This window comes from Castor canadensis, chromosome 14, assembly GCF_047511655.1.
Source record: "Castor canadensis chromosome 14, mCasCan1.hap1v2, whole genome shotgun sequence".
Classification (NCBI taxonomy): Eukaryota; Metazoa; Chordata; class Mammalia; order Rodentia; family Castoridae; genus Castor; species Castor canadensis.
Window position 1 is genome coordinate 19261249 of NC_133399.1, and position 21416 is coordinate 19282664.

Consider the following 21416-nt stretch of genomic DNA (forward strand, 5'->3'; position numbering starts at 1 on the left):
AAAATGTGTACACATGTCAGTAAATGTAAAAATGATAAAATAAAAAAAGTAAATCCAACAAATTTCTGCATAAGTATAACAGGAAAGTGTAAAACAGATGTACTATAAATGCATACATAACACATACAAAATATATAGCACTGTGATAAATGGTGATTAAACAAAGGTAAAAGGAAAGATAAATATGACCTGAGAAAATGATTTTGCCTCTAATAACTCTCCTCAATAATTAGTCCTTAAATTCAATACATGGCCACATGAATTGAATGTGTCAATTATAAAATTAGAAGGACTATACTGGAGAGAAATTCTGCAAAAATAGTTCCCAAAATATTGCAAAGGGAAAATGTGGAAGTAGAAATACACATAACAACATATAATGTAATCAGTATATTAAAAGCATGGAATTTAAAAAAAGAAAAATGTTAATTAAACTCACTAGAGGTCCCAGAAATACAGTGATGCAGAGGCAGAAATTTATTATATTTAAAAATGTAGAAAAAGTAATTGAGAAAGCCAAGGAAAAGACAGAACAGTAGATTATATGCTCAAGATAGGGAAAGATAGAATGAGATACAGGTTAAATGGGAAGAATAAAGAAATATTCAGAATGAAACTCAAATTTAGAAAGTGATGGCTACAAGTGATTATTTGGTGTTTATAACCATACTAGAGAAAGGAATAAAAGACATGTATTCTTTGAAGTCATTCCCAAAATTTAATCGAATCTTTGACAAGTAGGACAGTACAGAATTTCCACAGATTCTTTGTGAATTTTAAGAAAGAAATGTATTTAAATGGCAGAATGCATATTTCTCCTAGAATGAGTTTCATCCTTGAGTCTACATAAAGTATTTACTCCTGGCTTCAGCAAGATGATGTAGCACTTAGGGGCAAAGATGCAACCTAGGAGCCCTGCGCTGGAGGCTGGGAGGGAGAAGACCTCCACAGCCACCATGACCTTCCCCTTGGTGCCTTGGTAGACAAGGAGGAAGGTGATCCAGACACTGCGGAACACCAGCATGCTGAAAGTCAGAAACTTGGCTTCATTGAATGTGTTGGGCAGGAAACTTGGCAGGGCCAGGGACCCCAGGTATCCCAGGACACAGTAGAAGGCAGTGACTGAGCTCTTGTTGCACAGGATGATGATGTGGCCATGTTCAGAGTGTGCGTCCATATCAATAAAGGGAGGAGAGGTTCCCAGCCAAATTCCACGGAGAGTCAGTTGAATCAGGGTGCACATGGGGATTATGAGGTTAGGTGTCCATAACAGCAGTAACTGCCTGATCCTACCCCCTGAAGTGACTGTGAAGGGCAGAACCACACTAAAAGTTTTGGTCAATACAGTGGAAACAGCCACACAGAACACAACTCCAAATGTGGTCTGCTGGAGGATGCAGGTGGCTGTGTTGAGATGCCCAATGAACAGCAAGGAGCAGAGAAAACAGCAGGTGAGGGAGATGAGCAAGGTGTAGCTAAGGGCCAAATTATTGGCCTTGACAATAGGAGTGTCATGGTGCTTCACAAATACCTCAAGAACAACAGCTGTGAGTGCAGAGAAACAAAAAGCCATGCAGGCCAGAGCCATCTCCAAGGGGTCTTGATAAGCCAGAAAGCTTACAGCTTTTAGGACGCAGAGGTTTCTCTCTGTGTTTGCATACTGATGATCTGGACACCTCACACACTGCTCCTCATCTGGTGAGGAGTGTGCATTGCCATTAATTCCTATTCACTATTTCCCTTCCTCCAGAGATTACTCCCCTAAAACTGCTGACTTTCCAGAGAAATCAAATTGTTTTATACTTTTGTTTTAAACACCAAATAAAGTAATGCCCATTAGATAAAAATTCCAAAATAACTTTGCCCATGTTTTTATGTCATAAACTAAAACTATTCCTTCTTCTGGTTTATGTGACATATTCATGACACTATTTTCCTATTTTAATAATTTTTTAAATAAAATTACCTTTCCAAATTAAAATTGTATGTCCTATTATTATTATTTATTTATTCAATAACAGGACACTTACTGAGAAATAATTCCACACATATTGTGAGGAAGACAGTTATGATAAGTTCCAAGGAAATGAGAAGAACAATAACACTTGTTACCTAGTCAATTCTCTCATCCTGTAACAACATATACATTTTACCACAAACATGCTGAGAGTTAAAGGGAGATTAATTGAGTCACTACATCAATTTCGAGAGTAATGACCTTTTCCTAGTATGTGTCCTTAGAGACAGAAACACTCATTAAACCGACTCTTATTTTGGTCTGTTTTTATTTTTCTACACATTGCTGTATAATTTCTAACATGAGTCTTCAGAGCAATCATCTTTTTTATCTCTATGTATTATCTCTAAATTAAAAAGTTAATTTATGAATGGTTTATGTCTTAGATTTAGCAATTAGTCAATTTTTGAACATGAATATTATATTCAGTTACCCTAAATTCAATTTGCAAATACTATCATGTGGACATACCCATCTTATTCTTTCTTTACTATTAAAATACATTCTTCTTGTTCATTCTGCTTACAATATTTTTCTGGCCAGCATCCCCTATAATGGATAGCAGAAGAGGACGTATTGAGGACTTTTGACTCATTCTTGCTTCAACCTGAACCACAGTGTGTGATGCCTGCTTTAAGATTCTGTAAACACCTTTAATGTGATTGAGGTGATTTACACTTTCTACTGATTTAGGAAGACAAGTTTGAGTGAGTATAGAATTTTGCTACACATGTTTCTGAAATTATTGACCTTATTTCTCTTTTTGCACAATCTAGTGTATTTAATTATTTGCACAGACCATATTTGATCATGTTATATCCTTTTTGGTGGTACTGAGATTTGAATTCAGAGCCTCATGCTGACTAGGCAGTTGTCTACCACTTGAGCTATTCTGCCAGCCCTGTTTGTGTTGGATAGTTTCAAGATTGCGTCACATGAATTTTTTGTCTGGGCTGGCTTTGAACTCTGATCCTCCTGATCTCTGCTTTCTGAGTAGCTAGGATTATAAGTGTGAGCTGCCAGACGCAGAATGGTATAGCTTTCTTAAAGTATCTAAGTTTGAAAAAGAAATATGTATTTAGATCAAGAAAGAAAGTGACCTATGTAGTTCCTTTTAAAAATATCATTCTCTCTCTTTTGAAAGGCACTGGGATTAAATCCGAGGTCTTATGTTTTTTTGCAAGCACTCTATCCCTGTGAGTGCCATTTAGAATTTTTATTCCTTCTTGGTACTTTTGACGGCTGCAGTTAACTTACATCTGTGAATTTTATTTATATTTTAAAATTTATCAACATGTAATTTTCTATTTCCATGATGTTATTTTTCTATGGAATTTTACAAATTGTTCTCGTTTTTCAAGTACACTCTTTCTTAGTGATTAATATAAAAGTATATCAAATTCAGTTTTCAGAATACATTTTAGTTTTTTTAGTTTCACCTATTCTCTCTCTGTTTTTATTTTATTATAATTTCGTGTCACATTCATTTTTCTTGTTATTTTGAGACACAGTCTATCTATGTACTCCACTATGGCTTTTAGCTGGCTGTATGCAGCCCAGGTGACCTAGAACTTATTTTACTTCTGACTCCTCCTGAGTTCAGGAATTACGTGTTGCAATACTGTGCCTGTCTTAATTTTCTACTTTTCTTAGCATGCAGTTTCCTATAACTTTTCATGTTGTGATATATAATTCATGTGCAGACTTTCAGGCCTGATTCACAGAATTATACATAATAAATATCTTATATATAATAATGTTACTCTTTGTAGAGATTTAATTCTATCTCACATCATTTCAAGCTGTTGGAAATATGTGTTTTAATCTCTAATTTACAGGTTTTGAAATATGTATTCCTTTTTATTAATATATTATTGTTGTACCAGTATATATTATGACATTTACAAAGGGACTAAAATATATCTTAGCTAGATTTATCCTCACCATCATTCTCCTTCAACCTCTCCCTCCCCTCCTTCTTAGAACAGTTTCAGTGGGTCATACTGTTCTATTTTCACACAGGAAGACACAATATTTCTACCATATTTGCCCTTATTCCCTTGAAATGTGTATTTCTTAATCCACAACCATGAAGGAAAAGCCATTGGTGGGTCCAGTGTTTGTTCTGTGTACAGATGGAACACATTCATGACACTATTATGAATCACTTGTTCATAATGAAGATTTATGCAAATTAACCATATTGGCAACTTCAGCATATTTCAAGACAGAAACTGAAATCATAATAAATATGCTACGAGGTTACACTAATAGAAATTGCAAAAGAAATCTAAAAACTACACTTAGATGTTTACTGTCACATAAATGAACGTCATCAAAGTGTTAATTATGATATCCAAAAATGCTCAAAACTATTTGAGTGCTTTTCTTTTTCCTCTTCCATTCTTTATTCCCAAATTCTCTGTGTTTCAGTCTGACTGAAACTTTTTTTGAATTAATGAGTATTATATGTATTTGTATTGTACTGTTTTTGTAATTCTACTATTGGAACATGAATTAACTCCACTCTCCTTCCATCTGACACAATATGAATGCTTATGCCTCTGTGCAGAACACTAAAACAGCCAAACAAAACAGTAGATAAACAGCTTACTTTCCCGATATGTCTGTGAAAATATTCATTGCAGCCTTAGAGCACTGCCTTGAATCCATTGCATTGGATGTTGTTCCTCCATTTACACATGAAATGGTGGAGAGTAAAGAATAAAACCACTCACTGGCATTTTAAAAGCACATTTATAGAAAAAGGATATAACTAATTCTTACTCTAAACACAACGGTTCTGAGTACGTTTTCTGGGTTAAGAGCAATACCAGGTATTGGGAAAGTAAATATTTGCAAATTCCAAGTTTTCTTTGTGATCGCAATGTGGCTCTGAAGAAGATGGAAACTTCATCATTATTAACATTTTATGCTTAATTCCATGAAATGGATGAAACTCATCTATGAACAGGTGTTATATTGAGATAATAATGCCTATATGGACTAGCATATATTAATAATATATGTAATCAAAGTATACTGGATTGTGCTATTTCAAGGACCAATACTATCAATTGCATCAATTAAGTTGCTACCTAAATAAAATACAGTTTTTTCATTTCAGACTGATTGCTTATTTTTCCATTGTTTTGGATGGACTGCAGAATAGTAATGATGTAGGGAATTTCACCATAAGCCATAGACTTACCTGTCACATTAGAAATCTCATTCTCTGGACAAGGTGTGAAATCAAAGCAGCAGGGAGCCTTTCCCTCCTGAGGGGATTTCCTGAATCCAGATCCACAACTCTCATTGCAAACAGAGTGAGGAGTCTGAAGCAAATTAAATATGAGTTGGTAACTTTAGAATTTTACCTAATGCTCCAAATTTTCATTGTTTATAGAACTGGAACACTAAGAATCATAGTTTTTATACATATAAATCAAGTCAACTGAGTGGATGCAGTTATTTGTTGGAAATTTCATGATTCAAAACATGTGTGGTTTAAAGTCTTGGTATGCAGTCCATGGTACTACCAGGAAGTAGTACAACCTTAAAAGTTGGGGCCAGAGACCAGTGGCTCATGCCTGTAATTGTCGCTACTGAGGAGGCAGAGTTCAGGATAATCACATTTCGAAGTCAGCCCTAGCAAATAATTCATGAGATCCTATCTTAAAATACCCTATCCCAAAAAATTGGGTGGTGGAGTGGATCAAGGTTAAGGCCTTGAATTGAAGCCCCAGTACCACAAAAAAAAGAGTTGGGGCCCAGATCAGCAGGTATGTATTGGATTCACGTCATAATATCTGTGCCGCCTCCTCACCTGTGAACTAGTGGAGAGAAGGCAATGAAAAATACTCATTGAGCTTCAAAAGCATGCTGTTAAGCTCAGGTTTTTCCTTGTAGTAGATATTGGTACCCCAGGCTCACCATATCTTTCTTTTTCATGACAGGTGGCAGGAGGTGAGGGTCTTTCATTGACACATGAATTTTCCATGATGTCTTGCCTTGTGACAGACCAAAAAAGCAATAGATGACCTTACTATGTACTGAAGCAGCCAAAGTGCAAAAAATAAACTTTTTCACCCTATAAATTGATTCTCTCATGCATTTTGTGACTGTGAAAGAAAACTGACTAACATGATTGTGTGTGTGTGTGTGTGTGTGTGTGTGTGTGTGTGTGTGTAGTTGTAGCACTGGGATTTGAACTCGGGGTCTCATCCTTGCTAGGCAGGTACTCTACCACTCTGGAAGACCTCTTTTGTGTTGATATATTTGAGATATGGTCTTACGAACTGTTTACCTGGGCTGGCCTGGAACCATGATCCTCTTTACTGATCTCTGCCTCCATAGGACTTGGTACTGTAGGTATGAACCACCAGCTTCCAGCTATACTATGTCATTTATATTTTATGATATGAAACATGAGAAATTATAAAGATATTGGTAAAAAAATATGTTCCTTCACCCATGAATAAATCAGTTTAGTAAGAACATATCTGAAATTGAGAGTTGTTATATATACATTGCTGACTCTACAATGATCACAGGGTCATATTTTCAAGGACAAAATAGTTCATAATTTTATGTAGTTCAAAACATTATGGTTAGATCCAACCCACCTTTGTAATTCCTGTGGCCACTCTATCATCTCATCACATAAAGACAATTGTTGATCATGTGGGGCATATGGAGAAATCTTCCCTACTTTCACCTTCCATTCAAGACCTTCTGGAAAGTTGCAAAAGTTCATAATGTCATATTCTGCTTCCAGTTTCATTTTCTCATCCAAAACCACTTGTTCTCCAGCAGGATTGTTAAAATGAGTTCTCTTCAGAAAGGGGTGCAGCTAAAAGAAATGCATCATCCTAGGGTGAAGTGTGACTTAGTGGTAACATGAAAAACCTGAATAAGGGAAAAATCCCTCATTATCTTTAATTCCTGCTTCAAATTTGAAGTATAAGACATGCATCCAATGAAGTTTAACAGATGAAACCTTATGTAGAATAAAATATCAGAATGTTACTAAAATCTGTTCACTGTGGATAGGATTACAAGGGAACTTTTCAGGGGAAAATTCTCAGCTTCAGCCTCCTACATGATCATATTAAGATGAACCATAACTTCCTAGCTACAGCTTGCCACCACTATGTCTTTATTAAAATATCCCAATTTCACTCTACACAATAGAGATAATATCCAAAGTGGAAATAAACAAGGTAATTTATGTAAAGTATGAATTGTGTGCTCTGCATGATTTAGGTAGTTAAATATTGTGTCACCTTTGTTACTTAAGAAATTCAAAAAGAATATCTGGAATTATAATACTGAAAATTTAGCCATCAAAGCATTAATGGGTACTTAAAACACATTTCCTCTTCTCCACTGACAAGTTTTTCTTTAAGGCTGTTTTCACACATCTCTAGTTACCTCAGAGACAGTTATACAAGCAGAGTTTCCATAGTACTGTGGGAAATCATCCTAAATGACTTATTTTGATCTCTGAAATTTCTTTGGAATGTCGCTTTGGTCATGGTGTTGGCTATTCAATGTTAAAGACATTACCTGTGAAGGGGAAAACACCATACCTTTCCCATTTCCTATTGATTCCACTTCTATCTGATGAAGAAGCATCTTGTGAAGGCAATGGCTCACAGCATACACCGCATTGTATATATTAAAACCCTCTTCAGACATGTTCATGTCAAAAAGGTGCCCAGGCAACCATTCCAAGGAGGCATTGTGTGAACAGTTCTCCACAGGTACACAGTCAGACTCAGACAATGAGCAATTAAATGAGAGGGTCCACAACATAGCAGGGTAAAAGTCTTCTGGGTATCTGGAAGAGTTAGCTGTCTATATAAATGTTGTGAATCCAGAAATATCTGCATGGTAATGTGAAAAAAAAGAGGTACACTGACTGAATCTAACATGAAATGTCTTCTAATGAGTGTTATGTCACAATGTGAGTTCATGACCCAGACTTTTCCTGTCATTAAAAATTGCTGTAAATTGATCATTAAGAATAGTAGGAATTCAGTGTCACCAAAAATGATGATCACATTTGTTGATGATTTAATAATCAGCTGATAAAGTGACTGGGATTTTGTTAATTGTAAATCAAAACTGACTGGGATCATTTTCTCAAAGGCTACATGGACTCTGTTCTTGTACATCTCTTCTCTTAAGTCTGAGATAATCCACAAACCATTATCATGTTCTGAGATCAACAGACCAATCCATGTCAAGCTGAAATGAAGCATCAAGGAGAACATTCCAAGGGCTGGGCATATGTCCTTGGGAGGCATTTAATAGAGAGAAGAAAGCTGGCTGTTTTCATCCAAGATAGTATTAAAAAGCCCAAAGATAAGCTGAGTTGGAAAGAAAATTAGATGTGAAGTAAGAAAATGGATTTTCATAAATTGCATCAGTTCTGATATGTATTAAAAATAATAGGAAGGGGTTTTTTTCATCTCATTTTAAAATCATCTCCAACTTCCTGAGATATTTCCTCAAAAATATTGATCAGGCCTAGAGCACCACATAATCGCCTTTTCCTCTCCATCTTTTGACTCTCTATTCCAACTTAAGGATATCTGGATAGCCACTAAATTTTCATCCCTTATCCATGTAGGCATTCAATTTGAGATGTCTATAAATTCCCTCTCATCTTCTTATCCTCTCCATATTCCTAAGAATGCTACCAAAATAAACATAGTTTCACATGTCTTCATCCATCTACCCTCACCTGTGGAAATTTGTAGAGTGCCAGTGGTGTCCCTAAGTGGGCAGAGGTTGGTCTGATGTTCCTGTAAGCACCACTGCAGACTTGCTGTCTCTCATACAGGTGTAATTAGGTATCATCTTATATTGCCCAGAGAGCCAAAGGCTAAGACTCTCTAATGTCCTTGATTCACTATAAGCAACATTGTGGATTTCAAATCCCAGTGTCATGTTGGGCAAAATAGATGGGTTTTCATTGATCTCCTCAACCACAAAAGCCAAGGCAAAAACAAATTGGTAGTTCTTGAAGTTAGACCTGAAACAAGGATATAGGAATTTTAGGGAAAAAATTAAAAATGTAGTGACATTGCTGGATTTGTTGTTGTTTATCAACAAAATTTGTATGCCAAAATGTTACCCTCTAATGCAGTAGAATTAGAAGCGGAGTCGTATGTATGATGTTGGGGTTAGTTAAGGTATTGAAAGAATTTTTTTCCATGAGATTCAGAACATTAAGAGAGCCCAGAGAGATTTTGTCTATTTTCTCTGCTATATATTGACACACCAAGAAGATTGCTGTCTGTGAAACAGGCCCCTGTGAAGCCAAGATTTTGTGAGTTTATCTTGGTCTCCTAGTTTCACATGTGAGAAAACTCAATGAATGTTTTTAAACCAACTTAGTGCATACTATGTGGTTATAGAATGTCAAATTGACTGAGAAAATATCTTAATTAAAGAACAGCTCATAAAACTTTAGCAAGAAGGCAGCTGAAGAAGATCTTCTGGCAAGTGCACCTCAAGACACACAAAATTCAATAACTCTTCATGCAACAAACTACCAGCACTAGAAATGGTGCTATAGACTGGTTCTACCTTATTATAACAAACCAAAAGTTGCATTGAAAAATGCAAAAGAAAGTAGTTCCTCTTGTTACTTCACTCTGAATTCCACATCCCACAGCATGGAAAGAGTAATCTACTTGGGGAAGAGTGAGAGAAATAATTCCAGGACTTAGACTTAAATTTCAGTATCAAGCACACCCAGGTGTAACCTCTTGCTGAGATAAGTCACCTGAACATTGGTGCCCAAATAAGAAAGGCAATCTGCGACCTGTGCAGATTAGGGAATAGACATGGTAGCACACAGAGATCTCTTGGAACTTGGCACTGCATGGTATTTCTTAGAAGAAAGAGGTTCATTGGAGTGAGTAGAGGTAGTGGCAATGAAGACAGTGAATTAAGGCAGTAAAGGCAGTTAGAACTCTGGGATTTCTTGAGTTTTTTATCCATGTTCCATTGATATGTGTTGAATTATTTGTGCATGTTTTTTTTAGACTACTCTTCAAACTCTTTGAACTTTCTCTTCATCATTCTTTTGAGGTCAGCAACTGGAGTTTCATCCCTTTTGGTTTCCAGGAATCATATTCCCTGGTTTCTTTTTCTTCCCATGTTTCTATTTGTGCTTTGCTCGTGTGCTTTTGATTAGTTGGTTGGGGATTGTACTCACCTGTTTTCTTTCACTTGACTTAATTTCTGTGCTCGGATTAGCCTAGTTGTTAGTTATATTATAATATTCCTTTTCCTTAACCTGGAGTAGTGACTAGGCAGTTACTACTGCCTTGTGAATTGAATTGTGAACAAATTCACAAATTCAATGTGAAATCAGTTATTTACATAATATAAAAGAAACCCCTTGATGATATTGCCTATCAACAGCAGGTGTTGCAGACATAACCATTGTTTGGATAGAGATACTTGGGTTATTGAAGAGATAGCACAAAGAGGGGCCAGGAAGGGGGGCATTGCATGAGGCCAAAAGAGGGGTGAGATTTGGGGCGCTAGGATAATGGGGCCCTAATATGTATAATGGTGTAGTTCAGTCATTGGGGGAAGGTGCTGTTGTCAGAGAGATTTTAGGGGGACAGGGAAGATGGGTGTAACAATAAAGCTGGTATAGTAGACTATTCAGTGAGTGGTGAGTGTGGAGGTGGTAGGGAGAGTGAGAGGAAAAGTAGCAGGAAGAGAGGAGGGAAAAGAAAAAAGGAGGAGAGAATAGAAAAAAAGATTAGAAAGAGTGCCAGGGGAGGGAAAGGAAAGTGGAGCAAGAGAGGGCTATGGAAATTGATATTTGGACAGAATAGAAGAAGGAGATTGGTAACAATAGACTGGAAAAAATGGAAAAATGTGAAAAAAGATAAAAACAGTACTAATAAAAATGAAAATACTATATAAAATAGAAAAAAAAATCTGATCAATGAAGGTTCTGGACCTTTCTCTGATTTCAAATGCAGGTGATTACACTTTTGACAGTAGTTTTTTTAGTGTATATGTCCCTTTCTTTGTTATGCTATGATATTTGGCAGTGAATGTTGCCCCTCCCTACTGGACAGTTTTTTTTGCGGGAGGGTGGGGCAGAATTGGCTTAGTGTGTTTGAGTGCAGGTTTTCCTCTACATATGGTGGAGAAAAGCTAGTCTTTTCAATATATGGTGCTGGGAAAACTGGATATCCACATGTAGAAGACTGAAGTTAGATCCCTGTCTTTCATCTTGTACCAATGTCAACTCAAAGTAGTCCAGAGGCCTTAAAACTTTGGAAGTTTTAAGGCCTAAAACTTTGAAACCCCTGCAGCACAGACTAGCAGATTCACTGGAAATATATGCATAGGCAATAGCTTAATAAGTAGAACCCCAGTGACTTATCAATTAAGAGCAAGGATGGACAAATTGGGCTGCATTAAACTTAAAAGCTTCTACACAGCAAAGGAAACAGTCACTAAAAATAAGAGTCAGCCTATGGAATGGGAGAACATCTTTGCCAGTTATTCATCTGATAAGAGATTATTAACCAGAATCTATAGGGAGCTCAAGTAACTCAACTCCCAATAAATTAACAACCTAATGAAGCAACTGACACATAAATTGAATAGGCACTTTTCAAAGTAAGACGTACAAGTAAGACAATAAACACATGAAGAAGGGTCAATCTCCCTGGCCATAAAAGAAATTCAAATCAAAATTACACTAAGATTTCATCTCACCCCAATTAGAATGGCTATCTTCAAGAACACAAACAATAACAAATGTTGGTGAGGATACAGTGAAATAGGAACCTTTATACACTGTTGGTGGGAATATAAATTAGTATAAGCATTAGCAGTATGAAAATCAATATGTAGATTCCTTTAAAACTAAAAATAGTACTACCATGAGATTCCGTGATGCCATCCTGGGCATACACCCAAAGGTATGTAAGTCAGCATATAATGGAGGCACTTGCCCAATCATGTTTACTGCAGCAGTGAGTGCTCACAATAGCCAAATATGGAAACAGCACAGATGCCCTACAACTGATAAATGGATTTATAAAATGTAATATATATATATACATATATATATATTAGTCATAAAGAAGAATTAAATTATGTTGTTTGCAGGTAAACAGATGCAATTGGAGGACATCATGTTAAGTGAGGTAAGGTTCAGAAAGACAAAGACAGTATGCTTTTTCTCATATATGGAAGATTCATTCCAAAGATAATTATACACACAAAAGCAATCATGATCATATATACATTAACATTTAGAACATATTTGTAATAGTGGAACTACTATTTGGAAATCAGAGCAGGAGGGAAGGAAAAAAGAATAATAGAGTGTCAACAATATTGAAATATAGTACATTTTTCAGATAGTTTACATAATGATGCATATTGAAAGTGGTTAAAAAATATGAGGTAGAACAGAAAGGGTAAGGGAAAGTAATAGAGAGGCTGAACTTACAAAATACAGTATATTCACAGCTGGGACTCATCAAGAAACCCTTTTGAACATTGACTTTGGAGTTAAAAAAGGAATGACAAGTCCATCAAACAGGTTTGGTATTTGTTGAGAGGGTACTTGTGGGAGGTGCTTGTATATATACACATATTATACAGAACAATTAAATCTTTTACAATTGTTTCAGGTGGGGCATGGAGGGACATGATAGGGGGAGATGGTGAGGGAAATCTAATCCTTGTTCAATGAAAGGTCAGAAATGTCACAATGGATCCACCCTGCACAATTAATGTATGCTAATAAAAATGAAGAACAAAAAGAAAATTTAAGAAACTATAACCTCATCCAGAGACTTACCAGTAAGTAATAAGAATAGGACAATACTCGAATAGAGAATTTAAAACAACTGTTTTAATGAAACTCAAAATATTGGAAGAAAACTCAGAGAAATATTTCAGTATTCTAACCTAGAAACTCAAGAAAAAAATGGAAGAAATTTAATAATTTCCAGAGCTGTATATGAACTCAGGAAAATTTTAAATATGTTAGAAGAAATCAACTGCAAGACAGACCAAACAGAATATAGGATGAGTGAACATGAAGAAAGGCCAAATGAAAGTACACAGTTGGAGAAGACAGCAGAAAAAAGAATGAAGAAACATGAAGAAAGCTTAGTGGAACTTTGCAAAAGCATTAAAAGAGTAAATGTTTAGGTTGTTGGAATTCAATAAGGACATAAGAATGTACAAGGAGTAATAATCTTTTCCAATAAATGGTAGTCTTCTAACTTAGACAAGTATACAAATGCCCAAGTATAGGAAAATATAATGTGATAGTTAAATTTTAGCCAAGGAAATGTACAAGTCATGTTACAATCAAGTTCTCACAGTGAAATGTGAAGGGAAGAGTCTCAGAGCCATGATAGAAAAATTACAAATAATACATAAAGAATCCCTGAGTCTGACAGAGACTTCTCAGCAGAAGTTCTACAGGCCATCTGAGTGTGGCATGAGTTCTTTACAGTATTAACGGTAAAAAGAAGCAAACTATATACCAGGATTACTGTGACCAACAAATATGTACTTTAAGAATGAAGGAAGGATAAAGACTTTTCTAGTCATGCCATCTGTATGTGTTCTACGAGAAATGATAAAGACTGATAGAAAGAATCATAAGTGATCAGGAAGAGTATATAGGAAGTTATAAAACATACTGATAAGAGTCACTATACTAAACACACAAAGAAGGTTCTAATATTGTAGGTGTGGTAGATAAACCATACTCATATTTAGTATATAGAGTGAAGAATAAAGTATTCAAAACCTTAATATATCAATTGATATGCAGTATATAATTATGAAAATGTGTTATAAAATATTAAAAATAATGCTTGGAATTGAATATAGCCGGACAGTGTTAGTTTCTATGTATTTAATTTTTCAGTTGAGGAAAATAAGGAGTTTCATTATTACAATTCCACATACTTGCTTAAGTTACTTTGATCTTCTAGTGTAACAGGGGACACTTGAGATGCCAGGTCTGTGGAGAGATGGAAGCATGTATCAAATGAAGAACTTCTAATATAGATAAACCCCTGTTCCACTAGTTAGTGACACATCCACACCATTTTCCTGTTTTTTTTATTGCTGTATTGGGATTTCCACATAAGGCCTTTGCATGCTAGGCAAGCCCTCAATTACTCGAGCCTCTCTACCAGCCCTCATTTTCTTGATTAAAAATATTGTAACAGGTAATTTAACGACTTTTTTGGAAAAGCACTTTCTCACTTCAGCCTTCAAACTAACTAAAAGCAGGATAAAATCTTGGCATCCTTGCCTCCATTTCATTTAACTGCTCTTAGCCATTCTGTCTGTAGTCATTTTGAAATCACCTTGAGTTCCAGGAAGAACAGGACTGATCCATAACTTCTTCATGACAATGGACCAAAATTACCCCTGAAGAAATGCAGAGCCTTGCAGGACTAGCGTGCCCCACCCATAAATGAGGATAATTACCTAAAAAGAGGAGGCTACACCATAGAATCTTATTCTATGGGAATAAGATGGCTCCCCTCAAGTGATGACAGTGATAACAATTTCTTCGGAACCCTGAAAGAACAAGCACTGAGATAAAGATAACCAGGACATACCGAGTCTGGACTGTTTTAACTATGCATACTTTTGTCTCCTGCTCTAACTGCTTGTCTATTTAAACTTACAGCTTATGTCTGCATCACAGTGATAGCTCAGCCCTTTTGTCCCTTCTCCCCTCCTCCACTCCTATTTCCTATTCTCACCTCCTTCTTCCCCCTCCCTTCTCCCCTGTCCTCTCCTGTCCTCTGTACAGAAAGACTGGGGGGGCATGAATCCAGTGGTTTAACACTTGTCTAGAATGTAAAAGTGCTGAGTTCTAACCCCAGTACTGCCAATAAATAAAAAAATAAATAAATAATTTAATTAATAAGACATCATTGAAATACAAAAGAGATTTTCAGGGATAACTAAATGTTAATAAATAAGATAATATAGAATAAATGGACACAGACAAAAATATCCTCAGCACACTACTAGGAAGCAAGCTGCAACAATACTGAAAAGATTATTTATCGTGATGAAATGGGATTCATCCCAGACATGCAAGGGCAGATCAATATATAAGAACCAATAAACAAAACACACCAGATCAACAGAGTGAGGGACAAAACCATAAAATCATCTCAATTTATTCAGAAGTCATTTGACAAAATTCAATCCTTTCATGATAAAATGATGATTACATTAGACAGAAGAAGAACATACATCAAGAATATAAAGAACACTTATAGGATGCCAACAGCTTGAATATTGCTTTTGGAAATGCTGAAAGTTTCTCTCAAATATCTGGAACAAGCCAAGGATGCCCACTCTCACACTTTATTCAACATAAACTGGGAAGTTCTAACCAGAGAAATTGGGCAAGAGAAAGAAATGAAGGTCATCCATATATGAGAAGACCAACTTAAATAGTCAGTGTGTGTAGATGACATAACTTTGTATACAGGAAATCTCAAGGACTGACAAAAAACCATTGGGACTAATAAAAGAATTCTGCAAAGTCGTGGAATGCAAAATCAATATTGTTTCCATATACCAGTAGAAAACGGTCACATAGAAATGACTAATCAATCACAACTACTTAAAAGAAAAATACAGAAGGATAAATTTAACCCGGGCAGAAAAATATATAAAATGACATTAATACCCAGTAATTTATACAAGAATTAATCTGTAGGCTTTTAGGAAATGCAACTTTACAAAACAATTCCTGTGATCTCCAACCTGTATACATGGAACATTCTCAAAGAAGCAACAATAATACTTGTTTTAGGTCCTTTAATGGATATCTTCATCCCCTGCTACTTATTGTGGTGCTAAGTATTGAACTCAAGGACTTGCAGTTGCTAAACAAGAGGTTTCACACTGAGCTACAATCCCTAATCCTGTTTTCTGAACTATGCATTCTCACTTGCCTGGGCTCATTTATGAGCAAAGGGTTGGAGGGTATAAAGATCCATGAGACATTCAGGGATATAGACAATGATGTCTACAACTAGGAAATGACCAATCTATTTATAATTAGCTAGGGAGTAATTTCATTCCTTCTGTTTCCCTCAAGAATGAAGAGTGCAATAATACACAGTGCAAATTTGTTCCCAGGAAAATACCATGAGAGACCTTTTTGGTGACCAATTTTCTCTTTCAGACAAGATAACTTCTCTATCCAGTCATGCAGAAATCCAGGATTTGACAGACATCCCAGAACTCGTCTGCCAAATAAAATTACCAGCCTTCAGCAGTACCATTCTGGTCTTGTCCACTTCTGGCACAAACTGAAACAGCCCATCCTGACCAAGTATGGAGCCAATTCCTTTCCTGGGATGTCTTGAATTCCTGGGAATTCCTCTCCTGGAATGTCTGGGCACTTTTCATTATCAAATATCATTTTCTTTCTTCCTATACTCTTAAAAGGGACCCCATCCTTTATTTGGAAGGGAAGCTTATCTGTTTCTCATGTCCTCTCCTTATTCTCTGCCCAAGTAATTAATTTTCTGGCCTGGAGCCATAGGTCAAGGGGGAGAACACTTGAGTAGCTACACAGTAGAGCAAAAAAAATCAATAAACTTATCTTCACTGCATAATCAGCTCTTAGTTTTCTTCTTGGGTCCATTCTAAAAGTTAGAAAAGATTCTAAAAGTTAGAAAAAGACTCACTTTGTGACAGAAATTACTAACAGTAATCCCTAATGCTTATGACAATTTTAGGTCAGTTTCAGAGGACAAAATACAGGGTCATTTTCTCTAAACATACTAAAAGAGCCCAAGTATGATTTGGTTTTATAAGTCCAAAGTTCCATCCCTCTATAACCCCAATGGATTGTTCAGCTGAATCAATCAGCTTGAGGATCTTTAGCATAGATGCATGTTCTTCAGAGAACTTGAACTTCACAATTTTGATCAAGTTTTTGTGACACTGAGCAAATCATTCTGCCCAAGGCAGATATTGTCCTTTCCTACTGCTTGATCCTGTTTTTAGGATCTTAAGTTTTATTTCTTTTCCCTTTAAAGATGTCTTACTATGTAACAAAATGGGACATGATAAAAATTGTACTCTACAAAATTTCTTGATTTCTTTTTGCGGGGAGACCTTATATAGTATGTAGTCATCCATACTATTAAGAAGACAACTTCCCTTTTTGATTTTATAAAGTTTTGATTTACTTCACAAAATAAAAATACTTTCTTTGAGTTTAAAAGAAAAAATATCTAATTAAATGCATCAGCTTGTAGTCAGAGAAGTGGGGAAGGTGGAAATATAAGGGAAACCTTCAAATTCTAAAATGATCACACCAGGAAATGAAGAATAAAGACTAGGCAAATGGATATTCTCACAAAAATATGAAGTACCTATCCTTAACCTGAACAGGCCTGCAGTATAAGAACATGTCAGAGTGAATTATAACAATCCAATTATTGTAACACATCCTTCAGGTGATTCTGATCTCTGATAAACCCTGAGGACCATTGATTAAGGAAATGCTTTGATATGAGAGAAATAAATATATATATTGAAAAACTGAAAACTAGTCCAGTCCATTTTGTTCTGGTTATTTGGGAGATGGGGTTTACTGAACTGTTTTCCAAGACTGTCCTCAAACCATGATCCTCCTGATCTCAGCCTCCCATGGAACACCAGAAATTTAAAAAATTATCAGATTAGGACATCTCACATTATATCTGGATAAATTTATTTCTAGAAGACATAAAAAATCAAGATCATATAACCTTTTCATATTGCATGAATCAGTGAATGAAGATGGAAGCCTAGGGTTTCTATGTACTTTTTAAATTAAAAGTTTTAAATAGGTTGTAAATATCTATGGAATTACAAATAATTGGACAAAATTGTATTACACAATTAATTTCATGTATAAAAAATTTGCAAATATCTAAAGAAGACCAGAACAAAAGTTCAAAATGGAATCATAAATTAATTTCTGCTTACAGCAGTCTAGGTTTTTTATAGGCTATTCTAAACTTTATCCACCTACTTCTGCAAACACAGTTTAAAGGTTTTTGCACACAAGATAATGTATATAGTTATGGCAAAGAAAGTCCCACTTCTTTGGACCAATTTTCTGGGTTCGTCAGGTTTCCATTTCTATATAAGTGCTGAGATGTAGTCCAATTATACATATAAAAGGTATAATTTGTTTCACAGTTTGAGAAGTATTAGTCCATTGTTGGTTCACCCATTGCTCTTGGTCTGGTGACACAGCACAACATAACAGGTGCATGTGGTAGAGCAAAACTGCTCATCCTAATGTTCATGAAATAAAAAGGAAAGAGGAAATCACTGGGGTCCAATAACTGACAGTGAATTGTTCAACAGTTTCCACCTCTTGAAGCTTCCACGACCTTCCCAAATCACAAATATAGGGAAGAAATGTTTAACACTTGGGTTACTTGGAGTATATTTAACATTCAACATGTATCATCTGTCATAAATAATTATTGAAGGCACCATATTCCCATATGGTTCCACAAGAGACATCTTTAGAAACAAAATTAATCAGGATGAATATATTTAAAATGACAGTTTGTCATACTTAATATTATATATTCTATTACTTGGAATTTCTTAAAATAGACATGATAAATGAAAGAATAAAATATACTTTTATGAAGTTCACACAAGCTTGTTAAAATACCCTGTAAAACTTTGATCAAAGAATTATTCTAAAGTGAATTCAGAAAATTATATTATCTTTCCATATCATCATGTTTTATATCAATATATATCTGTAGGGGCAAGTATTGCATATTTACTGGTGTGGAAAAGCATGGTATGAAATTAAACATTTTCTCATTTTATTTTTCCTAAAGTTCTGGGGATTATACCAAAGTCCTCACACATGTAGGAAACCATCATCTACCCTTATCACATACAGGTTTACAGTCAGGTACTCCCCCACCTTCTCCTAGATCTGGCATGAAGTATACTGTGAATCACACTATTGATTCATTGTGAAATATTTTGTATTGGTGGAATGAAGATGATCAAAAATATTTAGTTGGAAGAGTTTACATTAAAACATGATGAAGAATATAGTATCTTTTAATGGCAGAATATTTTCAACTTTCTAGAATTTCTAGGGTATTGTGTGTACAATAAAGTAGAAGGCACAATGGATGTAACAGAAGCAGCACATACCAGTATTTCATGGAAGATAATATTGTTATCATGGGAAATCGAAGAGAAATCTGCAACTGGTAATGATTTTAAGAATGAAGTTAATAACAAAAAGTATAAGGTAGAAAAATGTATAGTGTAATAATAGACTTAAGCATAAATATATTTCCTATTTGAACAAACAAGAAATTCTATAATGGATCATTCATATATTAAGAGCAATATTTCATAGATGTCAAGGTGTGCAAAAAGTGTTATTGATATTAACACAACTCAAAAGCTGTTAACACTGTGACAATGCCCATACTATGTAAAGTTACTTTTAGATTTAATGGCGTCCCATTTGGAATAAAGTGTCATTTCAAAATTAAAGAAGAAATACTGCTAATGTTTCAGGATAAAGAAGTGAAAATTTGAGAAGCTATATATGCTTAACCTAGTTTATACATGGGATGTATAATGTACTGAAACTTTACATTTTTCAGTTCATCCCACAATTTTTATGTTTTATGTGTTTGTTAAACATTGATTCAAGAAAAGAAACTAATGAGAAAAGTACTAATAAACAGTCACAAAATTTGCAAGGAACCACAGAAAACCTGAAGATCCAAAACAATGTTGACCAAAAAAGTAAAGCTAAGGCATTCTAACATTTGACTCCAAAATTTAATCAGGTATATACTTATGAAAAAAGAATGGTATTTGTGTAAAATCAGACACACATATTATGATAACATATTAAAGGGCCAAAAAATAATTCAATTTGTTTACAGTCAACTGATTTTAAATAGTTACAGAAATGGAACATTCTTAAGTGTTGCTGGAAAAACTGGATGTTTGCATGCAGAAGAATGGAACTTGACCCCCAGCTCCCACCTTAAACAAAAATGAACTCAAAATTAAATGTTTAAATATAAGACCTGAAATAACTTACATTGGCAAAGAATTTTGAGTAAGACATTGAAAACACAAAACCCAAAAGAACAAAACATATAAATGGGATTACATAAAACTAAGAAGCTTCTTCACAGCAAAGGAAATTATCATAGAGATAAGAATAAGGAAATGTTTTGTAGTGTATTCATTTCACAAATACTAATATCCAGAATATATGATGACTTTTAATTCAATAACAAAAATCCTACATATAATTCAAATATACAGGGAAATGATGTGAGTAGTTATATTTCTAAAGAAGCAATTTAAAGGTCAATAGATTTATAAAAAAACAAATGCTAATTTCACCATTTACCAGAGAACTACAAATCAAAACCACAGTGTAGCCAAGGAAAATGATGCCTGTATGCATACAACGTGGATAGTTATTCAGCAGAAAAAAATGCTATCACTTGTAGCACAATGGATGTGAGTAGAAGCTATCATTCTGAATTTTTGAAATAAGTTTCACACAGAAATGCATATTCTATATCACACACACAATATTTTAAAATGTAGATCTGAACACACAGTAATGATTTCCAGAGTTTAGTGATGGGGATGAGTAGAGAAATTGATGGTGGTTACACAAACTGGTCTCCAAACTGTTAAGAGAGAAGGAATAAGCTTTATGTTTTAAAGCACAGTAGGGTGAATAAAGTTCAAAATAAACCACTAAATATCTATGAATAACCAAAAGAAAGTTATTCTATTGCTCTAAACAAAAGCCAATGATGAGGAAATGGAGACTTAATTGCCCTATTGATCAATACATATTGTATACATGTATTGAAATATAACACAGCATCTAATATGTGTAATTCATATGTTTGAATCATCCTTGTAAAAATTTCAATTAAATACACTTATTTAGTCATGATGTACCATAGAGATATATTTGTTAATCATACTGTACCAAATATATTTGTATAATACATACTAATTAATAAATAAATACGTTTCTAAAAGATGTTTTCTTTGTATAATCATAGCAAAATAACTGGAGGTTTCTGGCAAAATGAACAGGTTGGGATATATTTGAAAAAATTTTAAATGCATCAATAAATACATTGGTAACTAACTATAATATTTAAACTTGAGACAATAAAACACATTGGTAACTAACTATATTATTTTAAACAGGGTGACCATGGTGACATTGACTAGAGAGAACAGAAAATACATAAATCACCTAGCTGTATATGTGAATGTTTCTGTATTGAAAACTGGT

The 21416-nt window shown here is 34.8% G+C and overlaps 2 pseudogenes; both read right to left on the bottom strand.

Moving 5' to 3' along the window:
* Positions 1-793: 793 nt before the first annotated feature.
* LOC141416143 (vomeronasal type-2 receptor 116-like) lies at positions 794-7834 on the bottom strand (annotated as a pseudogene).
* A 34-nt stretch (positions 7835-7868) lies between these two features.
* Positions 7869-16489, bottom strand: LOC141416144 (vomeronasal type-2 receptor 26-like; annotated as a pseudogene).
* Between the last annotated feature and the right edge of the window lie 4927 nt (positions 16490-21416).